General features: G+C 40.2%; 1 long non-coding RNA gene across 1 annotated transcript; it reads left to right on the top strand.

The window, feature by feature from the left end:
- Positions 12,756–14,304, top strand: LOC109830426. The gene is made up of 2 exons (XR_002244294.1): positions 12,756–12,932; positions 13,790–14,304. It is a non-coding gene; the product is annotated as an uncharacterized LOC109830426 (long non-coding RNA).

Below are 14,646 nucleotides of genomic sequence, written 5' to 3'. Positions count from 1 at the left end.
CTTAGATCCTGGTGTCTTTTTCAATCGGCGAAAGACTAAACCGGCAATGTGTGTTAGACATAGGCTTTGGGATTTTTGGCAAACCCCCAGCCTTCAACGGGTTTGAGGTGCCTTTACCGATCACCGTTTGAATCGGGCTAGCATGCTGATTGTCTAAATCCGTTCCTCATGTAACGTTGTGCTAAGAGAGTGAATTCTCTAAGACTTTGTGCTATGATTTTGAATACATAGGCTTCGCCCTTGTTACGGGAATAGGCTACCCGGCAACACGTGTTAGGTGTTGACTTATCCCTACTTAGGCTTCAGGATAAAACCACCCCCAGAATCCGGAAGGATGAAACTAAGAGTGGGATCTCCACTCTGAGAATCGGAGAGGTTCGAACGACCCTAACTTTTATAGGATTGGTCATTTGAACCCAAAGAATCCCTCATTCATTGAGGAGAAAACCCAATTTCAACCCTAACTTTTATAGGTTTGGTGGAAAAGGGGACAAAGGTGGATTTTCGTTTATCGAAAAGGAATGACTCGGTCTTAGTCCTAACTATTTGTAGGCTTGACTAAGTGAGATCGGGAACAATCCTAACTTTTATAGGTTTGATTGTTCAAATTGAAAGTGGACCTCTCGTTCATGGAAGGAATCGAGAGAGGAATTTGGCTTTGGCCCTAACTTTTATAGGTTTGACCTGAAAGCAAAGAAAGTGGAATACAGGTAGCAAAGAAAGTGCCAACTCGTATTATCACTCAAAGGAAGACTTTAATGCTAGGTGATTAGGACCTAACATGTTGAGTCTGAGAAATGCCAACGATGGGCAGATGGAAATGTTGGTGGATCCACCGTCGTTTAATTTGATCAGCGGATGGTTTGGTGAGGAAAGATTAACCTATCAGAGGATTGGATCTCATCTCACAAAAATAACTCATAAGAGTGAGAGAATTTTGACAATAAGAAGGAACATTCCGACATTCAGAGTTCGAACGAGAATTTCTTATTCATCGCTCCTATAATGATTGGGTTATCCCTAAGAATACCTCATATGATGTTCTTCTGGGAACTTCCCGATACATTGGTTATCCTGAAGATACTAAGGATAGTATTTTTTCAGGAACTTGCCGTTTATCGGCATCATAAGCCGGTCACCGTCCTTGGTGACAAGGCGATATGCGCCACTCGAGTAGACTGTCTCCACTACGAATGGTCCCTCCCATTTGGGTTCAAATTTACCCTTCTTCTTGGAGTTAAGGATCATAGGCCGCCTTTCAGCTAGAACCAAATCCCCTTCTTTGAAACTCCTTTGTCGAACCTTTTTGTCGAAGGCTCGAGAAATTCTAGCTTGGTAAAACTCAATATGCTGTTGAGCTTCCAGGCGCTTTTCATCGAGCCTCTCGAGTTCTTCGAGGCGTTTCTGATATTTTTCTTCGGTCGTCATTTGAGTCGCGAGGGCAATTCGAAGTGACGGGATTTGAATCTCCAATGGAAGAACGGCTTCGCATCCGTATACCAGCGAATACGGGGTTGCTCCCGTCGGTGTGCGCACCGTGGTCCGATAGGCCCATAGAGCCGCGCCAAGTTTGTCATCCCAATCCCGCTTGTTATTCTTCACGATTTTTGACAAGAGCTTTATGATAGTCTTGTTGAAGGCTTCAGCTAATCCGTTTGCTGTGGGATTATAAGCTGTTGATGAGATATCCTGAATTTTAAACTTTTCGCAGAACCTTATGAAGGCGTTGCTGACAAACTGAGGACCATTGTCATGTATGATTCGTCTTGGAACACCATACCTATAGATGATGTGGTGCTTGATGAATCCAATGACGTTACTCGTTTTAACTTCTCTGAGTGGAACTGCTTCAGCCCATTTGGAGAAGTAATCGGTAATTGCCAGGATGAACCGGTCACCTTTGACTGATGGGGGATTTATAGGGCCAACAATGTCCATTCCCCAAGTCTCGAACGGCCATGACGTAACCGAAGGATGCAGATGCTCCTGAGGTTGGTGCATATAATTCCCATGTATTTGACATGCATTACACTTTCGGGCATATGTGATTGCATCACTCATCATGAAAGGCCAAAAATATCCCATTCTTCTGATGCGGTCATAAAGCTTGGGACCAGGTTGGTGTGCGCCACACTCTCCTTCAGGCGCCTCCCTAAGGACCTCTTCAGCTTCTTTGGTTGATAAGCAACGTGCTAGCAACCCATCGTACCCCCTGCGGTATAGCGTTCGATTCTCCGTATTATAGTAGAATCTTGGTGCTCTTCGTCTGATTGACTCTCTTTCCTTCACAACTTCTGGCAAGATCCCATGCAAGACGTAGTCGATGATGGGGAAACGCCAATCTCGTGGTTCGAACTCGACTTGAGTAGCGTGCACCTCTTGAACCTCTTCTTCCTTGGCATCTTCACCGTAAAGCGGCACTAAGAGTTGGTGAGTTCTTACCGTAACAAACTGTTCCGTTTCAGGAGGTTGTGCCAGAGATACGGCCAATGCCGCTAACGCATCTGCGTAAGTGTTCTGTAGCCGTGGAATATGTTCGATAAAGAATCCTTCGAATGATTCTGCCATCTCCACTGCCATCTTATGGTATGGTATTAAATCTTGGATTCGAACCTCGTACTCTCCCTGAACTTGTTTAACTATCAGTTGAGAATCGCCGAAGGCTTCGAGGTACTCAACCCCCAGTTCTTTGGCGAAACTGAGTCCTATGAGTAATGCATTATATTCGGCTACATTATTTGAGCACGGTTCCGTCAACGAGTAAGCTCGAGGCATCACGTGCTTTCCTGGGGAAACTAAGACGACTCCAACTCCGGAAGAAATCTTAGAACTTCCAGGAGCACTTGCTACATTAGTTGCTCGTGAAGCGCCGTCGAAGTACAAACGCCATACTTGCTGGTGCGAAGTTGTGTTTACTTCGTGGGTTTCATCGGGTAGATCGTCATATATCTCAGCGGTGTCTGTAGTTGGATTAGCTGCCAGGAGATCACAGATGGCCTGCCCTTTTACTGACTTCTGTTGTTTAAAATGCAAGTCATATTGGGACAAGAGTAAGGTCCATTTTGCTAACCGCCAGCTCATGGAAGCTGGTTGAGTCATGAATACTCGAACCGGATTAACTTTAGAGATAACATAAATGCTCTGTCCGACCAGATAATGCCGCATCTTCTGAATAGCAAACACCAAGGCGAGGCATTCTCTCTCAACCATAGGATATCGAGATTCGGCGCCTACCATAGTTCGGTTCAAATAATATACCGCCTGCTCATGACCGTTATCGTCATCTTGTGCAAGTAATGCACTTAATGAGTGGCTCGTCTCCTTGACATAAATCAAGAACGGTTTGCCCGATTTCGGTGCAACGAGTACGGGAGGTTTTGAGAGATATTCTTTAATACTCTCGAATGCCTTTTGACAAGCGTCGTCCCACACGAATGATACGCCCTTCTTTGTGAGCTTGGAGAATGGTTGGCATTTTCCTGAGAGGTTCGAGATAAACCGACGAATATAAGCTAATCGCCCTTGCAATCCTCTGAGCTCCTTGAGGTTTCTCGGAGGCTGCAATTCATTAATCGCATTTACCTTATCAGGATCGATGTGAATACCTTTGGTGGTGACGACGAATCCCAGGAATTTACCACTAGACATTCCGAGGAAAGACTTGGTAGGATTCATCTTCAATTGATGGGCTCGCATCAAGTCGAACATGGTCTTCAAGTCCTTAATGTGATCTTTTTTATCACGACTTTTCACGACTAGCACTCGACAGTCTTCCGGAGATGCTCCTGAAAAATCTTCGACATGGCTCTTTGATACGTGGCACCTGCGTTCTTTAAACCGAAGGGCATAACCGTGTAGCAAAAAACGCCAAGGGGTGTTCTAAACGCGGTATGCTTTTCATCATCTGGATGCATCTTTATTTGATTATAACCAGAGAAACCATCCATGAAAGACATCCTTTCGAACCCGCACGTATTGTCGATGATAACATCCGTGATGGGAAGGGGAAAATCATCTTTTGGGCAAGCAGCGTTGAGGTCTCTAAAGTCAATACAAACCCTGATCTTCCCGTTCTTCTTAAGGACCGGGACAATATTGGCAAGCCATTCTGGATCCTATCACCATACTGCATGTTTAGGTGATGAACCCACGGATCTTCCCATGTCGGCATCTGATCATCTTCTTCTATTGTGGTAGGATCGACCGTAACCATGTTCGACATTAACTTTTTGAACATCTCACCGATACTAGTGTCGGAATCCCAAGCCGTAGAATCAGAAGAGTATCCGTTTCTAGCTTTGTTAGCAATTTGATCGATGACTTTCCAGCAACACTCGTCGTCGGATGAGGAGACATAACCTAGACCTCTCTTATAGCGATAATAGTCGTCAGGTTTTCCTTTTGGTACATAGGCCATTCGGGGCGGGACTCGCGGACCTCGACCAAAGCAAAGACCTTCTCCGAGTGTGAAGTCATATCCATACTTCTCCATTAGATCGCGCGCTTTCGCGTCATACCTAAATAGGTGAGGAGCAGGTTTATCATCATCGTCTTCCTCTTCCAAGAAGTGGTCGGGTATCGGAGCTTCTCTTCCTTTACCGTAGATGACTTCCTTTCCACCCCATGTCTCTGCGGGGATGACAAGCGTCGTTCCGTATGGATCTTGTACCTGCTTTTTCGTCAGACAAAATGATTGAAGTGGCATATACAAGTCAGGGTTATCATATAGCTCTTTAGTGACATTATCAAGACACATCGAGTACTCTAAATCATCGTTTATTGATAGTTCTTCGGAAAGTTGCCAATTACAACTACTTTCCGATGATTTATCATCGTCAAGATTGATTACAATGGGTACAATGTCATTAAGTACAAAACCACCATCATAATCAAACCCAGCTTCGGTATCAGCTTCATCTCCGCTGTCCGTTCCTTAGGCCGATGGTTTAGTATCGGATTCGGTGCCGTATAGGAGGGAATCGGTGAAATAGTTCTCTAATCTTGACTTCATTATTTGAGTCCACGTACTTGAGGCATTGATGTAGAGTTGACGGGACTATAAGGTTACCGTGGATCCAAGGTCGACCCAACAGTAAGTTATAGGACGTTTCTGCGTCAATCACATAGCAAGTAACTTCTGATTTTAAATCCCCGATCTGGCATTTGATTCGAATATTCCCCAAGGGTCTGGACCCGCTGGTGTTGAATCCGTAAATCGTAGTGCCGGTGGAGGCTAGTTTGCTAGTCGGGATTCCAAGATGATGCATCAGTCGGAATGGCATGATGCTAACAGCAGAACCCGGATCAACTTGGATCCGGTTGACCATGCTGGAGCCAATGTGCCCTGTGAAATACAAAGGCCGATCATGCTTTGAGTTCTTCGTCTGCATGTCTTCTTTGGTAAAAGAGATGCATGGAAACTGATGCACCGTGAGATTGCAGTGTTGAGCTGACGGCTCTGGTCCTTCAGGAGATGGCTTGATTCGAGTTAAGAAAGCTTCAGAGTCGCTCAAGGCCTCTTGTAATGCTTTCCTTGTATCCTTTGAAAGACGCAACAGCTCGTATAGGGTTATCCTAGCCGGGATATTGGCTGACTGCGCCATGATGTCAAAATGGGGCGGGGAGCTTGCATTTCCCGGTCTGTCTCTCCCAATCGGATGATTGAATCGAGACTGCCTCGGGTTTTGGGCTTCTTGACGTAAAGGGTCTTTCCCTTTCTCTCCGCAGCTACAGGCGTTGGGGGAATTTCTGCTATTCCCAGTTCTGCCAATGTCTTGGAAGGAGCGGTTTTGGTGCCTAATTGCTCGGAAGCATCCGGGTACTTGTAGTGATACTCATTCCCACTTCGGGTTGCAAAGGCCTCCTGTTCATCTTCAGAAAGCGGGAAGGCGGGAATTTCTTCGTCATCTTCTCCTGGAATAGCAGAAGCTCCATAACAAGACTTACCTTTTCCTTTTGACTTTTTCTTGGAAGAGGTTCCAGTCCATTGTTCATCTCCAACCAAATCTGGATGAACCCAAAGAATCTCACCATTAGGGGCTATGTGTGGCACAAGTCCTTTCTGGCGCTGTTTGTGTGGATCATCATTCACCGTCTTTACTGCTGCATTTATCACTGGTTCATGTTGGAACCAGTTCATGGGAACAGAGCCGAAGCTAACCGACACTGCATTCGCACCCACTTTCTTCTCCTTGGGTTGCTTCATAGTGATGACCCCAACATCGATTAGAGCTTGGATTTTGGGGTCTGTTCACTGTCTTCATCCCTTGTACGCTTTAATGTTTCCTCACTGTCAGGATTATTTGGGGGGTTGATGAAGTCATCGTCACTGCTTTGCATGTTCACAGTGCGTGTTGTCCTCTGTTGAGGTATAGGTGTAAATACCTCAACACATGCTTTTTGTTTGTTTCTTGAACTAGATCGTAGACCTGCTAAATCGATGACAATTCATTTTTTAATGATACCAGACTTTGCATAATGCATGGCAAGCATGAAGGTTTAATCACATTATTGAATATAGATATTATAATCCATATCGCGATTCATTTCAGTGAATAGCATTTCGCTGAAATGAATCTCGTTTCACTGCACTAAATCGCGATTCACTTGAGTAAATATCAATTCACTCCATTGAATCGTTGCAGTCAATAGTGTTTCACTATATTGAATCGAGATTCACTCTAAGTGAATCGAGATTCACTCTAAGTGAATCTAGATTCACTACAGTGTATCGGGATTCAATAAAGTGAATCTAGATTCACTACAGTGAATCGAGATTCAACCAAATGTATTGAGATTTAGCAAAGTGAATCCAGATTCAACAAATTGTATCGAGCTTCAGCAAATTGAATCCAGATTCAATGATATGAAACCAACTCCATGCCATACCATACATTCTTTCAGTGTCTTGTCCCTCAACACAACAAGGAAAAACTGATCATCGTTACAGTTTAATTTCACTGTTAGTATACATAAAGCATATAATTTTTTCCATCCTATATACTTGGCTTCGGATCATATTTGGGAAAATATCCATCCTATATACTCGGCCTAGGATCATATTTGTTATTTTTTACAAACAATCATGATAAAGTGAATCTCAATTCTCAATTCTCTACGAACAATCAGGATTCACATTAGTGAATCGAGATTCTCTATGTTTGAGTGCATACAAATTGACTCCACTAAATAGCTATTCACTTGAGTGAATAGAGATACATCCAATGAATCGCGATTCACTCAAATGAATCTCGATTCATTGCAGTGAATCTCGTTTCAATCAAGTGAATCGAGGAGATTCAAGTAGAGTGCATATTGCAGAATCCAGACAACCAGAATTAAGCGCTACCCATTTAGAACAAATGAAAACATTTTATAATATTAAGAAAAACTTAGTTTGTTTTAACAAGATAAAGGAAAATGTAAAAAATAAAAACCGAAACTAGAACATGCATTGGTAACATTCTATAAAGCTAAAAAATAAAAATAAAAAAGTATTCAACAACATGCAAGGGATTCATGTCTAAATTACGAACCTTTCCCACACTGAATCTATGAAAAATGTTCAAACTTTGATAAAAAAATTACATTTTTAATACGAGGGTTGGAATCGTTTTACCTGTTCTTGAAGACGAGAGTTTTGGAGTCTCTGTGTTGTTTTTCTTCATCTCTATCGTCGAATTCTTGCTGGTCGTCTTCGTTCGAGTTGTAACGAGATGTTGAAAGAAACCTAAATGTTGAGAAATCGACGGAATGTGAATAGTTTAGTTCTTGGGGTAAAGAGAAGATGAAACTGGAAACTGAATCGTTTTTTCGTCGGGAGAAGTGTTCGACAGTTCTGTTAATTAATTACAGCGTGTGTCATTAATGCCGCTTTTCCTAAATTACCCCTTTTACGGTTATTTTGTCAGCTGATGTGTATTTAATTTCAATTTTGCCATTTTCAATCTTGACCATTGGATGAAATAGAATGTAGGGTTAAGATTGGTTTTTAGTTCTCTAGGTTTTTATTAGAACCTCTCCCTATATATATATATATATATATATATACTATATAGAGAGAGAGAGAGCGAGAAGAGAGAGAGAGAGAGAGAATGAGTACAGTTGTACCCAAACACAAACTTTTCTGTTCTTCGGTAGTAAGGTGTTCTATTTCCTAATCAACCGTCCATTCGCAATTCTCACCACTCCCCGCAACCCATTGTGAATGTGAGCTCGATTTTTGTGTATTTTCAATATACACCAAAAATAATATTTGGTGTTCGCCTAAAAAGTTTGGTGTCCGTAATGCATATTAACTTTGTTGTTCTCAATGTTTTCCAATCTTTGTATTCCAATGTTTTCTATACCTTTGGTGTTCCAACACGCGTTTAAACCATTGGTAATTTTCTATATAGTATAACCTTTGGTATTCCATCATGGTTCATTTATAAAAGGAGACTTTGATCTCGCTGAGTTGTAGAAAATACTAAAATCACTTAAAATTACTTTTTGTGCTCTATCTTCCTTCCTATCAGAGAGAGATATTTGTTGTTCTTTGTAGACATGTTATGGAGTGCACCTTTAACTTGTTGTCTGCCATTGAATCATGTGAGGAAAGATACGCGCACTGGTACATTTTGCACGAAGAAGGGGCGAAATCTTTTTCTAGGATAGTGATTAAACCTACGCTGCGCGTTCGTACACTTTGGTCCCTTGTTCCGGCCATAAGCGCAATTATATTTCAACAATCTTAAGAAAGATTTGTCGCAATGCTGGATGGCAGAAAGATGGTGTCACCAACCTCAATGCTGCAACCACAAACTTTCAACAGAGAGTCTCGAACCATGCGTTCGCGCTGGAGAATTTTTTTTAATCTGGGCGATTCTCCCAATAACGTCAAGATCAAAAGTTCCAGGCGAGATTATTTCAAGGCGTGATGGAAAGGGTTTTTGATACCTTTGATGTTCCACTATGCTGATATCTCACCGAAAGACCTCTACAGGTTCGTAGATTATAAGCAAGTAGTGCTTGGCAGAAAGGTAACAAGGTATGTCACCAATACCATCCCTATCTACCTGTATCAAATGAGTTCTCGATACTTACTTAAATCCTATAAGAATGCATATGAATATGTGGAAAATGACAACAAGTATATTTATCGAAGATGCTGGAGCACAGAAATATGCTATAGGAAGTTTTCTTAAATTCAGATAATGAAGAGAAAGAAGTCTCTACTTTTCAAATTCATGATTTTTCCCATATACTTATAAGTGATTTAAAAACTGAGGGAATTACGCTTAACATGATTCTTTATTGCTGGAATGTTTGGTTGAAAAACTCCTGAGTCCTGGGATTATTACAAAAATCGTGGTGAAACACAAACGAAAACAAATGTCTCTGTGAAGATGTGATTGTTACATCCTTATAGAGGAAAAGAAAAGGCTCGGGATGTTAATTTAGCTAAGGAATTGTGATTCGCATAAGCTAATATTGTTGAAGATAAACAGCAATAATTCAATAAGAACAAAAGAAACCATTTAAGCAAAAATCAAAAGGACTTGAGTTAATGAGGTACGCTTTAAGAAGAAAAGTAAAGGTGAATTGCTATGTGTGTGGGCTAAACGAACAGCCAATGCTTTTCAGTGGCAAGACAGAAAAGTCATAATAACAGAGACAAAGATACAACAAAAACTCCAAAAGTATTTTTGCTCAAGGAAGATGTTTTTGTGGCTGTTATCTCTGAAGTCATCTGGCTGCTGGGGAGAAGAACTGGGTGTATTACTCTGGAGGGTACCAAATCATTTGTGGTGATAATTAGGCCTTCTCGAGCATACACTAAAGTCAATGGATGAGAAGGACAAGTCTACATGGGAGACTTCGCATGCTTGTTCCTGTTCACAGAAAGAAAGATCTATCTCAAGTTGACTTTGGGTAAAAACCTTGCTGTTGACTAATGTCCATGTATAATTCCTAAAATTCGCTCAAACTTGATATCTGTTTCTTTGTTGGGAAAAGCTGGATTAAAGTGCTTTTGAGGCTGATAAGTTTGTGTTAACAAGAGTGGTACTGTTCATGGTAAGGGTTATTGTAATCAGGGACTATTTGTTCTGAATGTTCTTGATGTTAATAAATGAAAAACCTTCTTCTGCTTACTTGCTTGAGTTCTTTAGAAATGTGGCAGTAGTAGATTAGGTAACATGTTAAGTTCAATACTTAAAACGGAATGAAAGGCATTGTGGTTATTGTCTGAATTTGCTAATATTTCAATTTTGATAAATGGAAGTGGTGTGCTAAAAAATGCCATACAAAAACTTGCAAACATGTTTCTAGAGATAAAACTGAAGGTTGCTTAGCGCCTTATTCAATACTGGGATCTTGGTGAATTTAAGGAGTACTATGTCTAGAAGGAGGGAAGTTTATACTATATTGCATTTATAGATGACTTCTTCTAGTATACATGACAAAAAGTTTATCTTGAAAATCAAGGAATGAGAGCAGGAGACATGTTTTTGAAAATATAAAAGCTAGAGTTGAAAACCAACTTGACCGTAAGATAAAGAGACTTAGGGTCAGATAGGGGAGGACATATGAATCAATCTTTTTAGGAATTTTTGGTGATAATATACTGAGACCACTCCTCCATATTCATATGGAATTTAATGGAGTCGCTGAAGGGAAAAATAGAACCGCTAAGAAAAAATTGATGGAAATGTCAATGCTTGTGAGTTCAGATGCTCCTTGAACTTGTAGGGGAAGCTATTCTGTCTACATGTCACATTCAGAATAGGATACTCATAAGAAAACTGAAAACACATATGAGATTATGTGAAAGGTTATACACGTCATAACCTAAATATTTCAAAGTGTGGAGGTGTCATTGCAAAGTTCCATTTTGAATGAGGCCTAAAAGAAAAAATTAGGACGCTAGAACTGTAGATTGCATGTTCTTGGTTATGTCAAAATAAGTGATGCGATGTAGATTTCTTGTTCAAAAGACAATTAATCTAGTAGCTGAAAATTACTATTATTAAAAGTAAAAATTTGATTTCTTTGAAGATATTTTTTCCCTATGAAAGTTAGCTTTTGAAAAATCTAAGAATTCATAAGGACTCACAAGAAGTGGTTTGTGAGAGACTCACAATAAATCCCGAAAATTCTGAAAATCGAAATTGGAAGAGTAAAGAGATGAGAAGTTCACCAATTTGGTTGATGAATTTTACATATTGTCTTTTTTGGATAATGATCCAGTTACCTAGTATGAAGCAATATGCTCTAGAGACAGCACCATTTGGAGGAAGCGATCATTCGGAATTGGAATTCTATCCACATGTCGCAATCATACTTAGAAGGTGTTGAATTGCTACCTGTGCTAAACCTATAGGGATTGTAAGTGGACTTCAAAAGAAAGGCTTTAAAGCTGATGGTTCGGTTGAAAAGTATAGATGCTAGGTGTTAGCTAAAGGTTCACTCAGAAAAAAGACATAGATTATTTTTTGATAGCTTTTGCCCTGTAACTAGAATTTCTTCTATTAGAGTTTCTAATATCTTTGGGCAGCAATTCATAATTTAATTGTTTTATTAAATGGACGTCAAGATAGCTTTTTGATGGGCGATCTAGATGAAGAAATATATATGAATCACACCTGAGTGTACTATCGTACAAGGAAATTAAGCAAGAAGGTATGCAAGTTATATTAAGTCTTTGTATGGGTTGAAAACAAGCACCTAAAGCAATGCATGAAAATTTTGATAATGAATTGTTATCCAATGGTTATCATATAAATGATGGCAAATTAGTGTGTTTACTTAAAAGATTTGAGAATCATTAGTATGTCCATTATCTGGCCTTAATGTGGATGATATGCTGCATGCTGAGCCTAAGTCTGAATCAATAAGTGAAACAAAGAAGTTTTATCCCTCAGCCAGTTTGATATAAAAGGATCTGGGAGAACTGATGTAAATTCTTGGGCTTAAATCCCTTAGAATAATAGATGGTTTCACATTTGACTCAAGAACATTATGTCGAAAAGTTTTTGAAAATGTTTGAATATTATGATAGTAAGCCTGTGTCGACCCTTATGAGGAAAATGTTCAACTTAAGAAAAATAATTCACAAGTTGTTTCTCAACCCAAAATATGCCCAAATTATTGGAATCCCTTATGTACTGTTGAATTTTACAAAGACCTACCATAGCTTATGCAAGTGGGCAGATTAAGTAGATACACCCAGTTCCTGGTCAGTGAAGCATTGAGGACCCTAGAAAAGATTGATCAAGTATTAAAAGGCAACGCATTAATTAGGACTAAAAATTTGAAGGGTCTCACTAGTATTAGAAGGGTAGTGTGTATGCAGAACTGGATGCTCAGATTCATAACAGATCAAGTCTCCATATATATATATATATATGAGAAAACTGTAGGAGCACTAGCCAGCTCTTGTATGTGTGCGCTGCCTGGGTGTTTCTGAAAAAAACCAACGCGATCTCAATACAAGAGTTGAGCTGGCCTGCGCTCTCTCTCTCTCACCCCAAGAACACCCAGATCCCCAAATCTCTCCCCAATCTCTTAGATCCCCAATCCTCCTCGATCGATCTCTCTCGGATCAGAATCCCTCTTCCTCCCCCTCTCGATCTCTCTCAGATCCCCATTCCCCTCTCTCTCTCAGCTCCCCATTCCTCCACGAGATCTATCCCCCCACCGCCACTGAGCTCCTCCTCCACCACGAGCTCCACCCCCGCTAACTACCTGTCACGAGCCCACGAGATTCTTAGCCCCCCGCCACGGAGCTCTCTCCCCCACGAGAATCCTCTTCGCCCCCTCTCTCTCACCCGATCTATCGGATCCTCTCCGCCGACGGACCGAGCAGCGCACCGCCGACCGAGACAATTAGCGCACCGCCACCGATGCTGTCGATTGATAACAATCCCCGCGAGATTGAATCGGCACTGCAGGTAAAACTCGAACCCTCTATCGATCCCTTTGATGGGTCGTTTTTTCTTTAATTGGTTGTGCTGAAATTGGTGGCTATGGAGATGGGGTTGTCGATTCTGGGTGTAGAATGAATTGATGGGTTTGGTAGTTTTTATGCCCATTTCTGCTGTTATGTTGGTTTAGTTCATGTAATTCACTGATTTTCTTGTGTTTAGATTCAAACTGTAAGTGTATTATGACCTCTGACTCCAGTTAGTGATGATCAATATCCAGTTGCAACAGTTTAATTTTTTTGGCATTTCAATAATATTCTAAGTAAGCGCATAATTTATGATAGCAAGTAGTTTAGATAATTAAGCGAAGTCTTTTTTCCAAAAAGAAAAGAATTGTTTGAACCACTTAGGATCAATTGAAACAACCTTCTTACTCGAGGACGTATCAGATGTCATAACAAATTAGCCAACATTAGTGGCTTGAGGACTGGCAAATGCTTGCTTGCATAAGGACAGATTCTAGAGGAGAGCTCCTTTATTTTGTTTTTGTTTGGTGGTATTTGTTACTGCTAAGGTACAAAGGTTCTCTAAAGTCTAATTGTTCTAGTTTACACCAAGGTTGTCAATTACTACATCCAGTTCTTCCCATTATTTCCTTATTTTTATTAAATAAGTTTGGTATATATATTTCAGAGAATGCCCATTCATTTGAACTGCTTGCTCCTTGGCATTTTTTTAGACAAATTGCTTCGCTTATATGTTGTGTATGGTTGAATAATTGACTTGTCTTTGTTAGATAATGCTACACTATATATAGAACTGCATCTTCAATATTCACTTGTCTTTTTCCATTGATAATATCTTTTTAAGGCATAAATTTCCAGGTGATATAATGGCAAGAAAGAGTTTTTATGTTGTAAAGAGAGGTCGATGTTGTGGCATTTTTTATAATTGGGAGGAATGCAAATCTCAAGTTGATAGATTCCCAAATGCCTTCTACAAAGGGTATGCAACATATGAAGAGGCTTTGAGTGAATGGGAGAAGCACTTAAGCGCGCGTGATTCAGCATCCAGCTCAAGAGATATGCGTAATCTACCTGTTTGTGTTCAAGAGCAAATGTATCCATAGGGGCATAATCTTCTTCAAGACAAGGGACCACTTGGGGAAACTGCTATTTCCTCCATCCATGTTTTTGTATTAGGTTCAGTGTTTACAATTTTAATATTTCTAGTGTGTATCGTTGCAGTATTTGTTGGTTTCTCTATTGGGGGAAACATTTAATGTGATTCGTGTATGATTTTTCAATGTGAGAATAAGCTTGCATAACTTGGGTCATTTTGTACTTAGTTTGTACTCAATTATGAGCTTGTTTGTTTATAATTACATTTTCATTTTGTACATTGTTTCAATTACAATTACATTTACATTTTGTACTTGTTTGTTTCAATGTGAGAATCAGTGTTTACAATTACATTTTGTACATTGTTGAAAGGAAAAGCTAGTTTTATTTTGTACAAATTTTGGGTACTTGGTCAATATTGTTGGTGTTTGAGTATTGGGAATTGGTTGCTTGTTACATAATGTTAAGAGAGTGGATCATATGATGCTAGCTTAAATTCATGTTTCAAATAGAAGTCTATCATGGAGCATGATGGTTGGGCTGCAAATAATACTATTTCTTACCTGCACTAAATTTGAGCTAGCAGCAATACAGCAATTACATTTTGTCCAATTTAATTG

This window comes from Asparagus officinalis, chromosome 2, assembly GCF_001876935.1.
Source record: "Asparagus officinalis chromosome 2, Aspof.V1, whole genome shotgun sequence".
NCBI classification, from domain to species: Eukaryota; Viridiplantae; Streptophyta; class Magnoliopsida; order Asparagales; family Asparagaceae; genus Asparagus; species Asparagus officinalis.
Note: the sequence above shows the minus strand (reverse complement) of the source record. Positions and strands in the feature narration are given on the sequence as shown.